We start from the raw sequence: 12,889 nt of genomic DNA, 5'->3' as shown, positions 1-12,889 counted from the left end.
GGCCTGAAGCCAAAGGCTCGCAGCATGCCTGTGAGGTACCTGTGATCCACTCTGTCAAATGCCTTCTCCTGGTCCAGGGACATGAAGGTGAAAGACAGGCCTCCCTGGTGCGCTAGCTCCAGGAGGCCCCAAACCAGGTACAGGTTATCAAAGATGGAACGCCTGGGCACTGCATACATCTGTTCAAGATGGATCATGTCCATCAGCACAGACCGCAGGCACAACTAGATGGCCTTCACTGCCACCTTGTAGTCTGTTCAGAGGAGGGACATGGGATGCATGACACCAGAGACACAGGACGCCAGTTCCTCAGGTCGCAGGAATCACCCTTCTTTGGCATGGCCCTCTGCCACGACAAGGGGAGCTCCCCACTTCCTGCTGATTCAGCATTCTGGACCAAGGATGTCCCAGAAGGCCTGGTAGAACTCCATGGTCAGCCTGTTGATGCCTGGTGCCTTGTTGCCAGGCATCAGGCAGAGGGCGGCCAAAAACTTGGCCAGAGTAAGAGGAGCCTCCAGTCAGTCCTGGTTACCCACACTGACCTGTGGGAGACCCTCCCACAGGGTCCAACAGGCTTTGGCATCAGTCAGATCCAGGGAGAAGAGGTCTTTGTAGAAGGCCCGCATGCACTGGTGCATCTCACCTGGATCTGTGAGGGGGTTGCCATCACCTGCCAGGAGGCAAATGATGTACTTCTTGGCCCTCCGCCTCCTCTCCAGGGCATAGAGGAAGTGGGAGCCACATTCCGTGTCCTGATGGAGCTGGATGTGCGAGCGGACAAACACACTGCAGGCGCGGTAGTAGACTAGAGCACGAAGCTCTTCCTGCCTCTCCTGACACCCTCTGTAGAGGGATGGGTTGGTTGGATCAGTGGCCAGGCCAGGCCTCCCTCTTCTGGGTGTGGCCTGAGTATAGCTATGGCAAAAAAGCCAGACGCGCATCTTCCCCACATCCCATCATCTCCAAGCCAAGGGGAAAGCTGCCCGTTGCTTCTGACAGGCCATCCAGAACTCCCACTAGGACTCCCTGAAGCCTACATCCTCCAGCAGACAGGTACTGAAATGCCAGTAGACTAACCCCAGACAAGGCGGTGATTGCTGAAAGGGGTTGGCCGGATGCCAGAGTGGGCCTGGGCAAAGTGCGGCAAAGAGATATAAATGTGGTCCAACTGGGAGTGGCATGCCTGCTCCTCCCCAACCCTCACATAGGTGAAGGCAGGGGGCTCAGTAGGATGACAGGCACACCAGACAACAACCGGGGAGCAGTCCATCAGGACCCCCCCGAGGATGCCCACAGCAGCCTGTTTCCATTCCCTGCCCAACCAGTCTCGCACATCTAGGGAGACATTAAAGTCCCTGCCAAGGACCAGGCATTCATGAAGGTTGAGGGTGTAGATGTAAGAGCTGTCCAGTTCAGCCGCTCAGGGTGTGCTTCTGGTGAAAGTGGAGGTGAAGGTGGGGGTTGACCTGCCAAGGCAGCTGGAGCAGGCAAGGCACCTTTTGGCTCTGGCAGTGATGGTGGGGTAGGAGAGGCCCACAAGCAGTGCAGGCTCCCTCCCCAGGCTGTCCCCCAACCACAGCTTGGTGGCAGGCTGGGCAGCAGGCCAGAACAGGGGTACAGAAGCTGGGGTGCAGTACAATGCAGTGCACCCCTCCCTGAGTGAGGGTAGCAGCGTATAGCAGAGGACCCCCCCGCCATGGCAGGGGGCAGCAACAGCAGCAGCAGCCCAAGGCAGGAAGGGGTGTGGCCAACTTACTCCCAAAAGTTCTGAGAACAAGCTAGCAGTAGCCAGAGGCAGGAAAGGGCCCCGCCATCCTCTCCCCAGAAGCTTGTCAGACCCAGCTTGCAGCAGCAGTCTGGGACAGAAAGGGGTATGGCCAACTTCCTTCCAGAGGCTCCTCCCCCAGAAGCTCCTGAGAGTGAGTGGCCCTGCCAGGTCAGCTTATTGTACTGCTGGGGCCAGCACAGGACAGGTTTTTATACTAGGCTCTAGCTCCCCCTGGCTGTAGATCTGGAAGGAGCTGGGCAGGGTTATTTTGCCCCAAGTGGCACAACTTGCCCCACACCAAAGTGCATATCTGGGCACGTGCACTAAGGCAAAAGTCCCCTGCTCAAATTTATGCTGCTCCTATTTAAGGTGCTGCAATTGTACATGTTTGCATGTGTTGACACACCTTAATAGAGTTTTAGAAAGAATGTATACTATTGCAATCTGAAAAATAGGAGAACCCAAAGAAAGTTTTGAAGGTCAAAAAATTAGTAGCAATATGTTTTTTATGCAGCTTTTTGCATGTGATTCTCATGTTTTAAACAATAGAATGTGGAGGCAAATACAAGTCAGTCATCCCACATACCAAAATCCGTAAAGCAAGACTTTGTTGCTCATGTAAGATTATGATCATCTTCTTGTACACAAGCCAATTTCTGGATTTCTTCCACCAGGTTAGTGCCGATAATGGCAAAACAGTCATTTACATGGCTTTATCAATCCTTATGCCAGCCCATTATCTTGTCTAACAGTCCATTGTCATGGTGAATCCAATATTGTACTCTTTCTGCTGGATTCTGTTAGGCTGCTCTATTCAACTCCTAGTACTCTGAATGAGTCAGAGCTATCCAGACTTCTTGCAAAAAATCTTCTGCAACCCTGAGGAAAATAAGCAATGCATCAGCAATTGCCAGACCTAGTAGAGCCCAAACTGATGTTGACAACATCAAGACATCTCTTCAGGCTTAAGGAGGGAGAACAAAGGCAAAATAAATCAAATTGAAATATTTTTCAAATATGTAAGTATACTATTTAGTAATGGTAAGTATTCTGGACAGGAGTATGATTACTTTTTTAACCCCACAGACATATACTGGTACAAGACTTATTCCAGACAAAGTTATACAGCTATAAAAGTGCTTCTCACACCCATAAATCTAATCACCTTTCCTGAACAGGACTGAACTGTATGAATATATGCACTTTGATACCAGTGTGATTCTGCTCACACTGTAGAGGTAGGAATAGAGGTTGTACTACTTTAACTATATTAGCATAATTAAGGAGATATGACTTTTATGTGTAGACAAGTTTTCATTTAGAGGGGAGTGACTAGAATAAAGTGCAAAACAAAACTGAAGCAACATTTACAAACCAAATCTTCAAATTTATCTCAACCTAGCCTCCAGCCATAACATTGTGCCAGATCACGAGTCTTCAACAGCCACTGAAGCGTATATTGGCCCACGTGCCTGGGTATGCAAAATATTGTACTTTTATGCACAGAGCCTAATTTTTTATTTTTTTTACGTATTAGTAGATAATTGTTTGCCTGCCTTTCACATGAACATGTGAAAGCACTTCAGTCACAGTCAGTGACACCTTTTTAAAAAGTGACCCTATGGTACTGAAACTCGAGAGAGAGAAATAACATCATAATTCAGGCTGACACACCCCAGCTGCAATTTAGAGTTCAAGCTCACCCTCCTTAGAGTAATTTACCCTACTTCACCTGTACTTAACCTAACTTCCTCCTTCACTCGGTGTGCCCATCTGATTCATTGCTGACTCATGCGTTTTACTGCAGTTTGAGATAAGAACTAATTCAATATCATTTAGTACAGTGACATTCAATCTTTTGGTTCTGCAGGCCAGATGAGTGGCACAAAGTCTGATCCAGCCCTCCCACACCCCTTGTGTTCCAGGATTGGGTTTTAGGGCCCCATACTGCCTCTACCCAGTCCCGTGTACCAGGATCAGGCTGTGGGGACCCATGCCACCTCCACCCAGCCCAGGATCAGGACCCATGCCACCTGATCTAGTGCACAGAACCATGGCCCACAGACCAAAGGGGTCCCACAGACCAATGGGAAGCCTCCCCAGGCCAGATTACATTGGGCCAGACACTGGATTTGGCCCATGGGTTTAGCATCTCTGATTTAATACATAGCAAGGGCTAAATCATAGAATATTAGGGTTGGAAGGGCAGTCATCTAATTCAACCCCTTAATTCAACCCCTTGCTCAAAGCAGGACCATACCCAACAATATTATCCCAGGCAAAGCTTTGTGTACCGGCATCTTAAAAACTCTAAGGATAGAGATTCCTGTTCCAGTGCTTTACTATCCTCCTAGTGAGAAAGTTTTCCCTAATATCTAGCCTCAAATTTCCTTGCTGCAACTTGAGTTCATTGCTCTTTGTTTTATCTGCCACCACTGCGAACAGTCTAACTCTATCTTCTTTGTGACCACCCTTCAGGTAGTTAAAGGCCACAATTAAATCCTCCTCAGTCTTCTCCTCTCCAGACTAAATGAGCCCTGTTCTCAGTTACTAAGGAGTTATACCTGCATAACTGAAAGGAGAATCTTGTCTAAAATGTGTCAGCTATACCTTTGTATACGCAAGAATGTATAGCTCTTGTTTATAGCAGAGTTAGTGTTCCATGGTAGGAGGATAAGATACCTGACTTAAATTTAACAGATCCATTTTGAACCATCAATTTTGTAGCTATAAGGAACAGAAGCCTATTCTGTCCTAAGAAGCACTCCAGACTACTTCAGTATCCCTTCAAGTTATAAGAACGCTCAAACAAACCAACACATTTTTAAGGGACACAAGCAATAAGATTAATAATGTCCATGTAGAGATAACTTTACTAGCCACAGGTTCCAACAGGCTTCAAATGTTTCCCTCCATGCATTGTTCCATGGCATATGCATAAAACTGGAATGTGTGTTTGCAGGAGCAAGGTCTGTGGTCAGAGAACACATAAAAATTCAGCCATTGCTGGAAGAGATGGCAAACAACTGATGCACAGCCCAAGAAAATGGATATCCAACTTTATCCAGTGGAACAGATGATGGCATAGATGTATGAAGAAGAGAGATGGACTAAATGCATCAGATTCAGAAAGAAAAAAAAGCAGTCCTCAAATTATCTCCTTTTTTTTCTTTCCTTACTGTTTTTGGGACACAAAGGGATGTTGCCCAGGAGGCTTTCTACTGGTAGTTAAAGGGCTTATTTATGACTGTTGTTCCTGCTTCACTTACAAGGCCACATAGCAGAAAGCGAAGTGCAACAGCAGCAAATCTGTATCAGTGACTCACAGTAAGACAGGAAATCTCAAGCGGACCCACCCTTCCTTCCTGTGCTCTACCAGCCAAGTCACAGAACCACCAGCAAAAGCTAACAGAGCGAAGAGTGAGAAAGCTGAAACAATCAGATGCTGCAACTGAACAAACTCCTCCTGCTGCACCACAATACAAGTTTCACAGAAATTCATGATTCATCTTGTTTCCAAGTGAACAAATCAGAGAAGAGAAAACATTGTATGGAATAAAGGTGTTTTCATTCTTATCACCTATCCAATTCTGCTCTTTATATCATGTGGAATAAATAAAAAAGCAATACATTTACATGGATCTTGCCAGGTTATTAGGACAAAACCCATTTTTAGAAAGAATAAATATGCAAAGAATTTCCTGAAAGTTAGCAATTACTAAAAAGTTAAATATGAATATTTGGATGGCAGATGAAAATGAGGTAAAATTCTGCTTGCATGGGAATCAACAGGAGTTGTGTAATTGGTATGAATAGGTTTAAGATTTCACCTTGAGAATTTTTCTTAAGAGAGTTTAATTTTCAGCAGTAAGAGTCCTAAATGGGGAAAAGAAAAAAGGAAGCAAATTTTGGTTGAGAAAGTAATTGCTAGAGTCAACCAAGTAATGAACTTCTTCCTCCACATATATGACAATCACGAGTTTCTCTTATTCATCAGAGCAATGTGTCCTTACTTCACTTGTAAAAGCAAAACAGAAAAAAGGAGGGGGGAAAAAAATCAGTAAAGCAGGTTTCTGCATGTTGTGTATAAGCAATCAAGCTAGCATATTTCATACTCAGAAATCCAGTTCAAACAGGACTCATTTGTCAGTAGCCTTTATCCAATGCTACCTTTCTTTGCTCCCTGCTAAGCAGGGCAGCATTTACATAAAGTGGCTAAGAAATGTTTGTTCTCACTGCCAGCAATAAAACAAAAATTCCTCAGACTGCATTATATGTCAGCATTGTGTCACAGTACAAAATTGTAGGCTGAGACTGAATCAAGTCATTAAGCGTAGCTTGTTGCTCTTTAACCCAGTGGGACCGTTAGCAAAAAAAGAAATGAGCTGGATGTATTACAAGTTGACAAGGTTTTTATTTGGACTCTTTTTGCAGTTTCACTTCTCCTAACAATGGTATCATTTAGGTGCTATTTTTACTGAATCCCTGATGAGAATGAATCAGTTCTGAGAGTCCCATTTGAAGTCCTTTTGCTCACTGGGGACTGGAGCACAAGGTAAACAGACTTCCTAGGTGCATTTTTCTTGGTTATCTCCCTTGCTGATCACTTTTTACAGGCAGACCAGAAATTCACATCTTTTCCTTTCAACATTTTTTTCTGGACTGATTTGCTTCACAGTCCACAAAATGAGTCTCTCAAGTGTTGCCACATTTAGAAGGGCTCAAAACCCAGGACAGTGTGATAGATGTTTTACAATCAGCCAGACCATTATCTACACTGATTTTTCACTTTGAAAACTGAAGAGGGTATGGAGTAAGCTGATTTTTAACCAACTTTTCATTCCACTTTTCACAGTCTAGGCTATCTGGGAGCTGAAATAGCAAGAATGTTGAAGAGGACAAGGTGTTGAAAAGGACAAGATTAAATGCACAACTCTCTAATGATTGGCTGGTACATCAGCTAACATAATTTAGGCTATCTCCACCACACTTCTGGACACCATGGGCCAACAGTTGTCAACTGGGGGTACTTGGAAAGGGCTAGGGGGTATGTGCAGGCAGGTGGGGACAGAGCACTGCCACCCACCACCCCGTTCCACCACATGCCAGGAGCAGGGCGGGGGGGGTGGGAGGCAGGGCTAGGGCCAGGGCCAGGGCCAGGGCAAGGACAGCGGCTCCCCTCTGCAGGCTGCACAGGCACCGCCTAGCCAGCTGGATGCAGTGGGGAGGGAGCTTACACACAGTGGTGACTGCCACCACCATTCACCACCCCATACCACTACCGTGTGCAAGCCCCCCTTGCTCCATGTCCAGGCACAGCAACACCGCCCCTCCTGCCCCCCAGACCAGAAGTGTAGCCAGAAGGGGTACACTCCTTAAAAAAGGTTGAAAACCCCTGCTATGGGCTATCTAGGGGTGTGGTAGAATACTAAGTTTGCAATTTCTATGCCACTTGGGGAGTGTTCTTTGCCTTATCACCAAAACAGTTTTCCAGTTGCCTTGCCTTGTCTTACCCCAGCTGTATAAAGCATTCATAACCCAGGCAGATGATTTGCACCAATATAACTAAAGATAACTTCATTTTCTCTCTCATTGTGATGGTGATATTTTAAGTAATCTCCACAATCAATTATTTGAGCTTATCTGAATGAGAGGGACAATATCTTCTGATTTCTCTTAGGGTTGATTAACTAAGTATGATTAAAGCTGTTCAGCAGCCCATTCAGTGATTCAAATAGGATTAAAGGGGTTGGGGTTTTTTTGCACTATTCTTTTGAGCAGGTGTGTATAGAACTAATACTCCTCCAAGCTCCTCAGCCAGAGGTTATATAGAACACCCTTTCAGGTATCAAAACAGCCTTAGTCAGAAGGTACTTCTGTGGTCAGGATAGGATATTACCTGAATTAGACTGTACTGACCACCCATAGGAACTATTACAGTAGGTAGTGTAAGGTGTGCGAAGTATACAGAACTAAAAGTTACTAGAGAAGTATTTCCCTGTGTGTGTCAGGATTTTGGAATGAGGACAGGATAAGACTTCATAGACACTAGGGCTGGAAGGGACCTCAGAAGATCATCGAGTCCAGCCCCCTGCCCCAGGGGCAGGAAGTCAGTTGGGGTCATAGGATCCCAGCAAAAAAAACAGGTTTCTCTTGAAGGCGTTCAAAGTAGGTGCTTGAGCCACCTCTGGCAGCAGGCCATTCCAGACCTTGAGGGCTCAGACAGTAAAGAAGTTCTTCCTTATTATGTCCAGCCTGAAATCGTCTCGCAGGAGTTTATAATCATTCGACCTTATAATCCCTTGGGATGCTCTGGTGAACAAACATTCCCCCAGGTCCTAGTGAACACCACTTATAAACTTATAGGTGGCCATCAGGTCACCCCGAGCCTGCATTTTTCCAGGCTGAAGAGTCCCATGGCTCCCAGACTCTCGTCATAAGGTCTGTTTTCCTTACCTCTGATTATGCACGTGGCTCTCCTCTGCACTCTCCCAAGCTTCTCTGCATCCTTTTTGAATTGCAGAGCCCAAAACTAGATGCAGTACTCCAGCTGCGGGCTCACCAAGGCTGAGTACAATGGAAGAACGATGTCTAGGGACTTGCTTGAGAAGCATCTATGGATGCAAGCCAGTGTTTTGCTCGCTTTACTGGATGCAGCATCACACTGGAGGCTCATGTTCATCTTGTGGTCAATCCTGACCTCCAAGTCCCTCTCGTCCATAGTGCTAGTCAGTGTAGCACTGCCGAGCCTATAGACATGCTGCAGGATTTTCCTCCCATGGTAGAGAACCTTGCATTTTTTGGTGTTAAACACCATCAAGTTCTTGTCCTCCCATTTAGTGAGCCTGTGAAGGTCAGCCTGGATTACCCCCCTGTCCTCAGGTGTGGATGCTTAACCCCGAAGTCTGGTATCATTGGTTAACTTGGCCAGTCCACTTCTGACTCCAATGTCAACATCATTAATGAAGAGGTTGAACAAAATAGGTCCAAGGACAGAGCGTTGAGGGACCCCACTGGTCACAGGGCACCATGACGATTGACTTTCGTCAACCATCGCCCTCTGGGTTCAACCACAGAGCCAATTCCCCAGCCAGAGGATCGTGATGGACCCGAGGCCTCAGTTGGCCAGTTTTGCCAAAAGGTGATCATGGGATACTAGATCAAAGGTTTTTTAAAGTCAAGATACATGACATCAATCTCTTCCCCCTTATGTAGGTGATAGGTCACCTGGTCGTAAAAGGAAATGAGATTGGTCAAGCATGACCTACCTGCAACAAACCCATGCTGGCTATCTCTCAGGGTGTTGCCATTGGCCAGTCCATTTAGGATGACCTCCTTGATGATTTTTTTTAAGACCTTCCCCAAGATAGAGGTCAGGCTGATAGGCCTGTAGTTTGCCGGATCCACTTTCCTCCCTTTCTTGAAGATAGGCACCACATTGGCCTTCTTCCAATCATCAGGCACTTTACCAGAGCACCAGGAGTTCTCAAAGATCCATGCCAGGGACTGAGCTATGATGCTAGCCAGCTCCTTGAGTACTCTGAGGTATAAATAGTCAGGGCTGGCTGACTTGAAGGTGTCCAGCCTCTCAAGCTGTTTCTTCACAAGGTCAGCATTGATGGAAGGCAAGGAACCACCCTCGCTTAGGCATCCCTGTCCCGTAATGGACAGGGGCGTCCCATGGGACTTGTGAAAGACTGACACAAAGTACCCATTTAGCAAGTTGGCTTTTTCCTGGACGTCAGTCATCAGCTCTCCCTTTTGGTTTAGCAGGAGTCCAATGTTGCCCTTGCTTTTCCTCCAGCTCCCCACATATCTAAAAAAGGACTTTTCCTTGTCAGGAGGCCCTCCTGTACAGGGCCTAACTGACAAGTCTCCTGAGCTTGTCAAAGTCAGCCCTCCTAAAGTCAAGGACCTCTGTACTGCTGACTGACTTGACAGCTTTTCAGCGGATGGTGAAGGCAATCAGCTCATGGTCACTGTCACTCAGCTTCCCTTCGATTGTTAGGTCACTTGATTAGGTTGTCCCCAGTTGCTAGTACCAAGTCAAACAGCACTTTGCCTCTTGTTGGCCTGTAGCCTTCTTGAGTCAGACAGAGCTCAACCACGCACGTGAGGAAGCTTTGCGACCATTCAGATTTGGCCAAGCGCTCTTCCTATAAGATATCTGGTTAGTTGAAGTCCCCCATGACAACCATGGACCAGGAGTGTGCATGCTCAGCCAATTCCCTGGTGAAGTCCTGGTCAATCTCTTGCTTCTGGGAGGGAGGTCTGTAGTAGACTCCCACCATTGTATCTCCTGTGCCATGATTCCCCAAGGATTTTAACCCAGAGGGTCTCTAGTCATCCACCCTGGGTGCTGAGGTCAGCTTGTAGGGATATGTAGTTCCCCTTGACATAGAGAGCTACACCTCCACCCCTTTTGTCTACTCGATCCCTCCTGTACAGGGTATAGCCATCTATACCCATGGTCCAAGTCATGGGTGGAGTCCCACCAGATTGCCGTTATCTCGATGACATCATAATTATTTGTGTTGAGCAGGAGGACAAGTTCCTCCTGTTTACACCCCAAGCTCCTGGTATTGGTGTACAGGCATGCAAGTGTCCCCTTGGGGGCCCTTGCTTTGCCCATAGCTTCCTCTAGGGCTGAGGCAGGGGTAGGCTCCCTTAAGTGCCTTGGCCCACTGGCTTTGCAAGTGTTGCTCAGCAGGCCAGCAGTGGCGGTAGTCCCCCCGTCCCCCAGCAGGCTTAATTTAAAGTCCGGTGGAGCAGGTTAGCCAGTCTGGCTGAGAAGAGCCTCCTCCCCAGCGGAGAGAGGTAGAGGCCGTCCCTTCCCAGCAGCTCACTGCCTCTCTCATCAAAGAGCAGATTGTGGTCATGGAAGCCAAAACCTTCCTGATGACACCAGCGCTGCAGCCTTTGGTTCACTACCTGTATCCTCCTCTCCCTCCTCAGCCCATAGCCCAAAACCGGAAGCATCGAGGAAAACACAACCTGCGCCCCCAACCCCTTAATCCCCGCTCCCAAATCCCTGTAGTGCCTCATGACCCAGCTGGGAGGGTTCCAAGTTGTGTCATTGGTGCCCACATGGATGAGGAGCATAGGGTAGTGGTCAGTGGGCTGGAGGAGTTTAGGGATCTTCTCTGCAATGTCTCACATACGGGCTTCTGGGAAGCAGCAAACTTCCTGGGATGAGGGCTTGGGGCAGCAGATTGCCCCCTCCATCCCCCTCAGGATGGAGTCTCCCAAGACAAACACTGTGTTTTGTCTTAGGGAGAGTGGGGGCAGTTGAGTCTGTGTTGCCTGCAGGAGCTGGCAACTTAGCAGGCTCTGCTGGGGTTGCAAGAGGTTTATACTTGTCACAAAGCTCCAGCAGGGGAGGGGCCTTGGTGCAGTGGGCCTTGGGTCCCTTGACCACCTTGGTCCAACCCCGGGTCTGGACAGAATGGTAGGTCCCCTGGTCCTTCCTTGTCTTGGAGGGAGACCATGGTCTACCCTCAGTCTCCTGGGGCAGAAGGAGTCTATCTCCTGCTCACAGTGCCTGATGGCATGCAGTCTCTGGACTGTGGCCTGGAGCTCCTCCAGCTGGCACACCAGAGACCCCAGTAGGAAGCAGACCCCACAAGGGGAGTGTACATCTTCCTTCCCTTTGACAGTCATTTTAAACACTGAGAAAGCTATTGGACTTTACCACTGAAAATGCACTTTCTGAAGAGCCTGGGGGCTTGACAGGGCCCCTGGATTCCAAAGCTAAATGAAAGAATTATAGGGAGAAGAAGGATGTTGAGAAGAGGTGGTCTTTGTATGCTCAGATTTTCTCCAAGCAAGTCTGTAGGGGATGGTTTGGTACTGGACCATGAAGGCTGGCATATGAACTCCTGCCGTGTTCTGACAGTACATACATTTGTACAAATAAAGGAAATTCTGAAAAAACATATGCCCTGTCAGAAACTCCTGACTTTAGGTGACTATGGTGATTATGCTACTGGTCACCAGGTTGCTCAACCCCAAGTTAGCTGCTCTTCAGGTAAAAGCTTTTGCTCCTATTTTTCCTAGGTGATAACTTAGTGTCACACAAAATTGCAGTCATGCCTAATTCATGGAACAAAGGTATGTCTCAGAAACCAGTCAGACATTCCCCTTAAAGTTGAGATCCAACTGAGATCCAGTTGATTCTTGGCCCTTTTATTTCTGGTACATTACGCTCTCTTGCTCCAGACAATACTGTCCTGCTCTTGAATCAACCAACTCCGGTGCTTCTCTAAAGAATTGTCCCTCTGGCCAAATCATAAACTCCACGCTCCCCTTATATAGAAGTACTGGGGAAAAAGATGACAATTCTGGCTTTTTTTGCAACACTTCTGTTTGGCCTTGCTCTAAAGCTCCAAGGTCCCTGTTTGTTAGGAATATGCAAGTCTATTTGACCCCTTCTTTATGGCACAAGCTTCAGCATCCTGACCGTCTTGTCCTGATCCATTGCAAGAGGCACTCCACCATCTAGCATTAAAGGAGACCACTCTGAAGACCTCTTTCCTTTAGTACCTTCTATAAGAAAAATCCTGCGGTCTCTAAACTACCTACTCCCTTGATGCAGCCACCAATCCAAGCCAAAATGCTTTCCCTGAGAGCTTTCAGATAAACATACCTGGGAGATGGACAACTGAATACAGGTGGGGCTGAGAATTTCCCTTACAGGGTTACCATTCTCCTCCAATCTTTCCTACCACTTTCTTCACTCATATGTCTGGAAGAAAATGCATCAGAGTTGGCTTGAGGTGTGTGCCTCACCAAAAAAGCTAGCTGGTCCCCATGAGAGAAAGAATCAATCATAGCAGATCAGAGCTGAGACTGGTTTGAGAGTCTTTGCCAGGTTTCAAATACCACCCCCCCCCCCGAAGAAAAAACCCAAACAGACCCCCCAAACCTCCCAAAACAACCCATCATGTTTGTCTGAATAAGAAAGAAGGAACTTAGTCTATATGGATAAAAGCTTTAGCAATACAGACACAGCAGTGAGTACAAATTCAGATCTACCAATGACACATGCTTCAGGGAAAGGAAAACTGTTGAAGCAAATGCTTTGTGCAGAGAAGTCAGTGAGTGGGAGGACTCATCACAGAA

The sequence above is a fragment of the Alligator mississippiensis genome, chromosome 7, assembly GCF_030867095.1.
Source record: "Alligator mississippiensis isolate rAllMis1 chromosome 7, rAllMis1, whole genome shotgun sequence".
Classification (NCBI taxonomy): Eukaryota; Metazoa; Chordata; order Crocodylia; family Alligatoridae; genus Alligator; species Alligator mississippiensis.
Note: the sequence above shows the minus strand (reverse complement) of the source record.